The sequence below is a fragment of the Acomys minous genome, assembly GCF_964271855.1.
Source record: "Acomys minous genome assembly, chromosome: 16".
Taxonomy (NCBI): domain Eukaryota; kingdom Metazoa; phylum Chordata; class Mammalia; order Rodentia; family Muridae; genus Acomys; species Acomys minous.
Genome location: NC_140498.1, coordinates 80,745,782 through 80,755,207, shown reverse-complemented (window position 1 = coordinate 80,755,207; position 9,426 = coordinate 80,745,782).

The window sequence follows — 9,426 nt, the reverse complement described above, 5'->3', positions numbered from 1 at the left end:
TTTCTATCTCTGCTTCTTGGCTGTGGTGTGCACAGCTTTTCTCTATTTTGTGACCCTTGCCATAAGATGCTGTGTCATTCCCTTCTCCAGGCCTCCCCCTCCCCCCATGGGTCCCATGCAACCCTCCAATGCCAGGATAACAACTCCTTGTAAGTTATAGGGAACAGAATCGACTGACAAACCTCCCCAAGCCAAGAGGCAACGCGAAAGGAAGAGTCCCGTCTGCACTACCCCCTCCACACACTTACACACTCCTTCAAGCTGGTCCCCAACCTGATCAGAGCCTCTCTCATGGCCTGAACTGAGTCTTCACTGCGAGATGGATACACATTTCCCTGAACTTATGCTGTCCCCTCCAGCCTGTGTCCCTGGCTGTCTCCATAGCCAACTTCAGAGAATGCACACTGCCCCCACTGCAGGCAATCCCCTCTGTCCCTCTCAGACAAAAGCTTCCAGGGTGCTCTGGGTGTTCTTTTTAACAGCTTAAGCCACAGGCCCAGTTCACACGCAGAAGACGCCGGGCAGGCGGGCAGGCAGGCAAGCAAGCGCGGGTATTAATCTAAGAGATTCATTGCGAGTGATTCATGAGAAGCCGCTGATGCGCACCCCTGGGGACCTGTATGATGGAAATCGGATGGGCCACGAAGCCTTGAAGTTGCTCCTCTGTTCCGTGCCTCTATGAAATTCCCCACACTGTGAGTAGGGCCCGCCCAGGCTGGCAGAGCTCGGTAGGGCTCGGCTTCCCACGTAAAGTACAGTTGGCTCAGAAAGGAAACCATCAAAGGGGAGAATAAAAAGATTCATCCGTTATCCAGAGCTTTTGCTGCTGATGAATGGGAGGGAGGTAAAAATGGCACAAGTCCTGAACAGTCACCAACAACATGACAGGATTGAGTTACCTGCTCGCCTAAGAGGCCGCCGCGTGGCCTCCCTGAGTGCCAGTCACTGGGCCATCATCCCCTGTGGCTCTCTATGTTGGCAGCTTTTTGGCAGCTCAGCCTTCTATGGGGGGGGGAGGGGGGGATGCAGAGGGCTCCTGGGCGGGGAGGGAGGGATAGCTGGGTGCAGGATTTCACTTTCCTCTAGCCTCCTGGATCAGAGTCACCCCGCCCCCACAGCTCCCCCACCACCAACAGGAACTGCGCCCCCGCCCTCACTCCCACCCTCACCCCCCACCCCCGCCACAACAGTGTGGCTGTCCTGAGTGCTGGCTGCCAATCTGCATTGATGCTGCGTGGGGTTTGCTTAAAGCAGGGTCCACAGAGGGATTCTCTTTTACTTTCTTTCTCTCACTGGGTCAGTATCTAAGAGATGAGTCTCATCCTTCAAATAGCTCGCACAAGCGCCCCAGCCAGGAAGCAAAGCAGTTGAGGACTCATGGGGCCTCGATTAGATGCCAGAGCCCATGTCTGCAGGGTGACAAGCCACAGCTGATTACTGCGCAGTCTCCTCTCAAGCCAAGAGCCTCCACCAGTGCCAGGTCACAGGCTGGCAGCCCTGGCACCGAGTGTGAAGACAGGGCATCTTCTCTAGAAGTCAGCAGGAGAGGAAACAGCAAGGTCTCCCGGGCGATGTTGCGGCCGTTCGTTAATTTCTCATTATTTTACCACCAGGCGGAATTTTCTGTTAACCTTTTTTATCGAAAATATTTTTCACACGGTATATTCTGATTATGGATTCCCCGCGCTCAGCTCCTCCCTCGGGTGGAATTTTTAATAAAAATGGTTTTTGCGTGAATGTGTCAGAACATCAGTGTCTTAGCAATGAAAGAAAAGAACGGACCCCTTGCCCAGCATCCTCTCGGAAGAGATTTAACTCTGGGCACAAAGCAAGGAACAGAGGGCATCGGAGGAGCTAAGCCAGCCTTCAAGTGGGACCTTCACACCCCTGCCCCACTAGCCCAGAGAAGCACCAAAGCACTCTCACTGGAAAGCAAGAACCCAGATAATAACAGGCCTGCCCAAGGCGACGCCTTTCATCTCAGCATCACCGCACACTTAGAAATATTAACAGTTTAGTGCGTGTTGGCGGGACACTGAGGCATTCAAAGGCACTGGGTAGCTCAGGTGTCTCGGATTCCCCATATGGGAATGGGGCTTACTAGCTGTCATAATGACAGCCTGCAGGACAGGTGTGAGGACAGGTGTCATTAGCCCTTGCCACGGGTGGGGTAGAGGGCACCACTAGGTGCCTGCCTCAGGGGAGTCCCAGGCCTGATCAGCCTGAGAAGGATGGGTTACAGAAGACTCAGGTCATGAGGAGGGATCCTGGACTGGAGGAGGCTCATCTGCTGTTGGGGAGACGGCTGGGACAATCTCTGCACAGAAGGCAAAGCTCATCCAGGCTGTGAGAGCGTGCTGACCCATATGAGTATGATGCTTTTGTTCAAAGCAAAACAAAAGGCCAGAGGGCAGAGGGAGAGAGGAAACCAGACCCAGCCCTCTAGGTGATGGGTCAGGAACCCTGGGAACCGATGCTGGAAGACACGGAGGATGGAAGAAGGGCCATCCTCTGAGGACTCACTTGGAAACTTCTCCACAAGTTAAGCAAATAAGCACCTGGTCCTGCAGATCCGATTCCAGCTGTGTGGAGAGAGGCTGAAAGCAAGAATATAAACATATACCACATGCATACACACATGCACACACATACCACATACACAAATACACACAACACATAACACAGACATGCAGACATACATGCATACAGACACACATGCTATCATACACATATATACAAAACAAATATACAGGAAACACATACAAACATATATATATATACACAATCATACACACACATTTATATACACATGTAAACTACACACATACACACAAAGACAGACATAGAGGCACATACATCCATATATGTATGCACACATATGCTTATGCACGCACGCATGCGCGCACACACATTCACACTCGCACACATGCACGTGCACTCACACGCGCATGCGTGCACACACTCTCCTGCAGACTGAGCTAAGGAGATCTTCCCAGAGCATTCCAGGATAGACTCACCCAGAGCCCCAAGAGGAGGGGGACCTACCCAAGTCCCCTGAGTGGCAGGGCCCAGCCTAACTGGAAGGCACAGCAAGAGAGGAGGGAAAGTGATCAAACGAATGCCTGGGCCCGTAGCTAAGGTCAGGTTCCCACAATTCCACCTGTGGTCAACCCCAGAGGAGATGGCTCACTGCACAGGTTTGCTCCCTGCCTGGACTCCTAAACTCTAGGGTCCTTTACCCAGAAGCAGGCCAGAAGCACACCTCCCACATGGTAATGGTTTTACCTACATGAGATGGACCCACAGTCTTGTTAGGAAGACACACGTGCCCATCAGCAAAATAACGCTTGCTGGCCAACTGTGACCCAAGGCTGGCTATGGACAAAATAGTCTATGAGATCTAAGCGCATTCGTGTGTGCTACACTCTTTTACTGCTTAGCATCTGTATCAGAAAAATGCCATCATCCATTGTGGGTAGAGAAACTGAGGCAGAAGGCGGAGCTCTCTACTCCCCAAGGCACAGAGTATCACTGAGGGATCTAGGCTCTACCCAGACAGTCTGTGACTAGAAGAGTGCCCAACCCAGAGGCCATACAAAGCTCACTCTGGGAAACTATCCGTGTGAAGACTTGCTGCAGACGTCTGTTGCCTGTCTCTGAAACCTGAGATCCCTAAGACATGCAAACAGCTGGGCCACCCGGTGCCTCTCTACCCACCTGCCACGGTGCTCCACCCTAATGCTGCCTTTCCCCCATCAGACACCTTGGAAACCATTGCCTGGTTGCCGGCAGTGTCAGCAAGCTGCCACAAGAGTGCAGCACTCACACTGTTTAAGGGAAACCTGGCAGTCAAAGCAGAAACCCGCACTTTCCCATCCTCTTCCCACAGCCCAAATTTAGCAAATTGACCCGAGGTACTCTGTGGACCAGTTCTGGAGCCACTGCAAGCATATATGCACACATATGTGTGTACATACACAGATACATAGTACAAATCTGCCCGTAGTGTATGTATATCTGTGCGTGCACACATGCCCGTGAGTATTTGCTTGGGTGTATTTATATGCATGTACACCATGAATATGAACAAGCATGTACACGCACATATGCACACAAGCACACGGTCATATGCGCATCTGGCACATGCACACATACACATAAGAACATGAACACAGGACTGGAGAGATGGCCCAGACATTAAGAGCACTGGCTGTTCTTCCAGAGGACCCTGGTTCAATTTCCAGAGCCCACATGGCAGGTCACAACTGTCTGTGACTCTAGTTCTAGGGGATATGACACCCTCACGCACACATACATACAAGCAAAACACCAATGCACATAAAAAATAAAAAAGGAATCATCAAAAACGTAAAGAGCGCGCGCACACACACACACACACACACACACACACACACACATGATTATGCTTGCATCTGGCCCTATATGTGTGCAAGCAAACTTGCACTGTCAAATACACGCTCACATAAGCATACCCATGCGTGTTCACAGAGGCCTGCATGTACATACACACACACACACTCATATGCACACATAGATACACACATGCATGCTCACATATATAGGAGGTGTATACACACGTGTGTACCATCTCATAGGATGAGTAACATTTGCTCCCCATGTGCCCAGATGCATGACACCCGGGTGGAGGCCCCTCCCCTCCTCAGGCCTTTGGCAATTCTGCTGAGACCACATGTTACAACCTGAGCCGAGAGACATACCTGCTCTGTAGACATGTCTCCTACGGTCCACTGACTGTTTGTAAACTGAGTTGCCAATGTTTAGAAACTGGTGGATTCTGCCCACACCTGCACCATCTCTGTGACCATGGAAAAAGCCATGTCTCCAGCAAGATGAACCAGTGCTCTAAGGCAAGCTGGACTGAGCAGAGGTGGCTTCTGTAGAGGTTCCTCCCCAACCCCTTGGGCCAGTGCTCTGCAACATCTATCCTAGTCCCACAAGCCCTGGCCAGTGGTCCCCCTCAGCTCAAGATTGCACCAGTGCAAATCTGTACTCTTTACACCCAATTTCCTCTTCCAGCAGCATGCCCCTGCCCCCCCCCCTCCATAGGCCACAGTGAGGCTTCTCCTCATGGCAAAATTCCCCCAGCTCCACCTGAAGACTTGACCTGGCACACCTACTCTGGCAGCATTTGGGCACGGAGTCTTTGAAGATGTGGTCAATTTATTGTTGGAGTGGATCCTGATCTAAAGTGATCCTGTCTTTAGGAGAGGATACTGCAGGATGCCTGATACCCAAGCATAAAAGAGCAACATTCGGGGTAGCTGGAGGAAGTTATCTAAATCTTCCCAGGCCCCATCTTGGATAAGAAAAATCACTTTGCATCCCCCCTCCCCACCCCCCTGGAGCCTGCCCACTGGTGCTGTACCTGTCATCCCTGCCTTGTTCAGGCCTGGACAGAAATGAAGGAAGCAACGTGCCAATTCAGGCTGAGCAGGAGAGGTGGCAACCCCAGTGCCCTGTGACAGGAATTGCAGTGCAGAGCTGGGGACCCAGCCTAAGAGGGCCGCTGTGCCTTGGGCTCCTCCCCCTACTACAGAGCTGGCCCTGAACAGTTCAGAGCCAGAGTGGATGGAGGCAGGAAACCCAAGATCCTTCTAATGAGTTTACTCAGCCTTTGGAATATCAAGTATTTGTTTTCCTAAGACTAGAAAGAAGGCTCAACTGTGGGGGCCCCCTCCTGGGCGGCCCAGCTGGCCTGTCCCTCGCTTTGTTTGGGCTTATCAAAGGCCTCTTTGCACCTGAGGCCTGGGTACCCAAAGTCTTCGACAAGGACTGAGTAATCCGCTAAATCCCCAGCCAAACAGCCGCTCTGGCAGAACTGGAGGGCAGTGGCTTTGAACTTCTGGTCCCAGAGGCTTTAGCGGGGACAGCGGTGGCCTTTCTTTGAGGGTAGGACTGCTCTCCTTTCTCTGGCAGGATGGAGATGCTGATGGACCCCGGGCTCTCTCTGGGAACCCAAGCCACCCGGCTACCAGACCCTCTCTGGCATGAGCCCTAAAAGCTTCCTCTCCCAGGGTCCTCCGACCTTGAGGGTGGAGCCTGCCTGCGCTATGGCAACCAGCAACAAGGGCTGTTTATTCTATGACACTAAAGGCTGTCTTAAGTATCTTATTCTGCTATGCACTCCAGACGTCATGTTCCAAAATGTTCAGATACTGTGTGTGTGTCCATCTGTCTTCACATATGCATACGTGCAAACTCATGCAACGCACGTACATGACACATCTATATTGCACACACATACACCACAAAAACATACACACTACACAGAGTGCACACCAGACACATAGCTGCCGCCCCCCCCACCCCACACACATACCATTGTACAGGACTGCCCACTAAGCCAAACTGGCCCCACCTTCAAGCATTCTGCTGGGCCTGCCTGCAGAAGAACGTTACAGCTGGCTCTGTGGACTTTGGCCAGGGAAGGTCAAGGGGCCCTCACCTGGGTCCGCAGCCATCCCTCCCAGGCAGCTGTAGGCGGATCTGCTCTAATTACACGTGGCCTTGGGGGAGGGGCTAGAGGCCAGGATGGGGAGGGGGAGGGTCCATCTACCCCGCCCTGGGAGAGTCACGCCTGCTGAGTGAGGATCTTTCACTGTGGCTGCTTTAAGGTCACCCATGCTTCTCCCTGTAGCCTCGCACCCACTACTTTCTAAGTAAGCCTAATAAAGGCACTGGTACCCCAATAAGAACTTTGATGGAATCACACCTCAGTTTGTTGGGACCTTTGTTAGGAGGAGGAGAAGGAGGGGGAGGAGAGGTTTTTTTTATGTCTCCCTCGGGGAAGGAATTTGAACAACCTATACTACATAATACACAACTCACACACACATTCACACAACACAAACCTGAACACACATACTCGTACCACACACAGATACACATTTGCATAAACACATGCACACACACAAATATACCACAGACACACACATTTATGTTTACACACTTAGACACACACATTTATGTTTACACACTTAGGCTTACACACACACACACACACACACACACACGCATACACATACATTCAAGTTCACCTACTAGTTTAGAACAAAAAACAAAAAACAAAAAACGGTCTTCTCTGCAAAAGCTCCCATTTTCAAACAAGGACAGTGCCCAGCCCACTACAGCCCTGTTTCCCCCTTCACCTCACAAGCTACAGAAACACCTTCCTCGTCTGCTCTCCAGGATGCCGGCAGCCCCAGGGGACACCGTGGGGGGTGCAGAGGGACTTCCCCCTCCTGCAACTTGTCTCTACCATTCCCCTGGGTGGTTTTAGACATCTTGAAACCTGTTTTCGCTCACTTCAAGGTTCATCTGGGTGATCTTGCCAAACCGGTGGGTGGAGTCCTCCCCACTATTTTTTAACTGGTGCCATTTAAGAAAAAAAACAAAACAAAACAAAACAAAATAAAACTGCTCTCTATCAGATGGGTAAAACCACTCAGGTTTGATGTTATCAAGTGGATGGGGAGGAACCAGAGGAAGGGTAAATTAGCAGAGGCAACTTTTGGGCAATTGGATGCAGCTATTACAATTTCAAGTGTGGGGGGGCGGGGTGCTGCCAAGGTGGCTCAGCTGGTAGAGTGCTCGCCTCAAATGCACAAAGCCCTGGGTTCATCCCCAACAGTGTGTGTAAACTGGGCATGGTGGCACACACCAGTAATCCCAGCACTTGGGAGGTGGAGGCAGGAGGATCGAAAATTTGAGTTTATCTTGGGCAACATGGTTAATTTGCGGCCAGCCACAAAACCCTGTCTCAATCAAGAGCTAAAAATAAAAGTAAATCACTCCTGACTCCAGCAGCTCTGGGTTGCCTCTGAGGGAGGGTCTTCAGGGATTCAGTGAGCAACGGGTCTCACACATGAGCTGCTGTGTGGAGTGGACAGCCAGGTGCTCCAGAGAGGACAGTAATGGGCCCACAGCCATGACGGACACTGTGCAGCACAACACTAACTGGCTAGAGGTCTCTTTTTTAAAACAACTGTTACTCAAGGCAAGCAAGGAATGCTATTTTATCCATCTGTTTGGGGTGAGACCCAGGGAGCAGTGTTCATAAACTGCTGCTTCTGTATTCACAGCTCCAGCCAGAACCATTGGGGCCCCTCTGAGTGGCGATGGATGCACCATGTAGATCCCCAAGTGGCCTGCAGGGGGTACAAGTGAGCAGGATTTGGGAAGGAAATAAGGGAAGGAGGGAGGGGGGAAGGAGGGAGGGGGGAGGAAGGAAGGAAGGAAGGAAGGAAGGAAGGAAGGAAGGAAGGAAGGAAGGAACGGTCCTTTACAAGTTCATTACCCTACTCTGCTGGTCTTCTAGAAATCTGTGGATCGATCCCCTGGCTTGACCTGAGTGCCTCTGACCACAGAGCCCTCTGCACCCTGCACCCTGCACCCCATGGCCCCTGAGCAGGCTGTGCACTGTGCAAAGGCACTGATGGTCTTGCTAGGGAGGGCATTTGCTAAGCACTCTCACAACTGTATAGTGCTGTTTCCACCCCCCTGAGGAATAAGCACTGTGTCCTCTCTCTCCACTGCAGAAACAAGGGGACTAAGCCAGCCATGAGCTCTCTCTCTCTGCTCTCTGTCCTCTCTGATGTCTAATTCTGAAGCTCCGTGGGACAGCCTGATGCAGCAGACAGTCAGGGGCCTATATTAATCATACGCAACCATGGGCTTCCTTATTACGTATTCATATATGTACATAATGTATTCTGCTCCTATTTAGCCCCTCCTCCCCTGTTCATTCCCCTCCCCCCTCCTCTAATCCCCTTTGTCATCCCAACCAGCCTTTCTTCTACCTTAAAGACTTTTTAAAAAAAATAGGTTTATTTATTTTTTAATTTTGTGTACATGTGTGTACCTGCATACGTTTATGTGAACCAGGGACATGTAGGTGCCCATGGAGGCCCAAGGGTGTCAGAAAAGCCTAGAACTTGAGTTACAGGTAGTTGTGAGCCACCTGATGTGGGTGCTGGAAACTGACCCCTGGCCCTCTGCAAAAAAAAAAAAAAAAAAAAAAAAAATCAGTATGTGTTATTAACTGCTAAACTGTCTCTCCAGTCCCCATGTTCAGGGTGTGTGTGTGTGTGTGTGTGTGTGTGTGTGTGTGTGTGTCTGTCTGTCTGTCTGTCTGTCTGTCTGTCCCAATGAGTTTAACTGGGGCTGCTTACATTATCTACACACATTGGGTAGCTCTGTTTAAACTCCTCTTCATTTATAGTTTTGTTTTGTTTTTTTTAGATTATCAAGCAGCTCAGGGCCTTTTCTTGGGACCAGTTTACAGACACCGAAATGAAGGCAGCAGATGGTGAGATGACTTGTCCCAAGAGACCCAACTAGTATACCCAGAGCTGATTTTTGACTAGGCTGTCTCCAGACGAGACC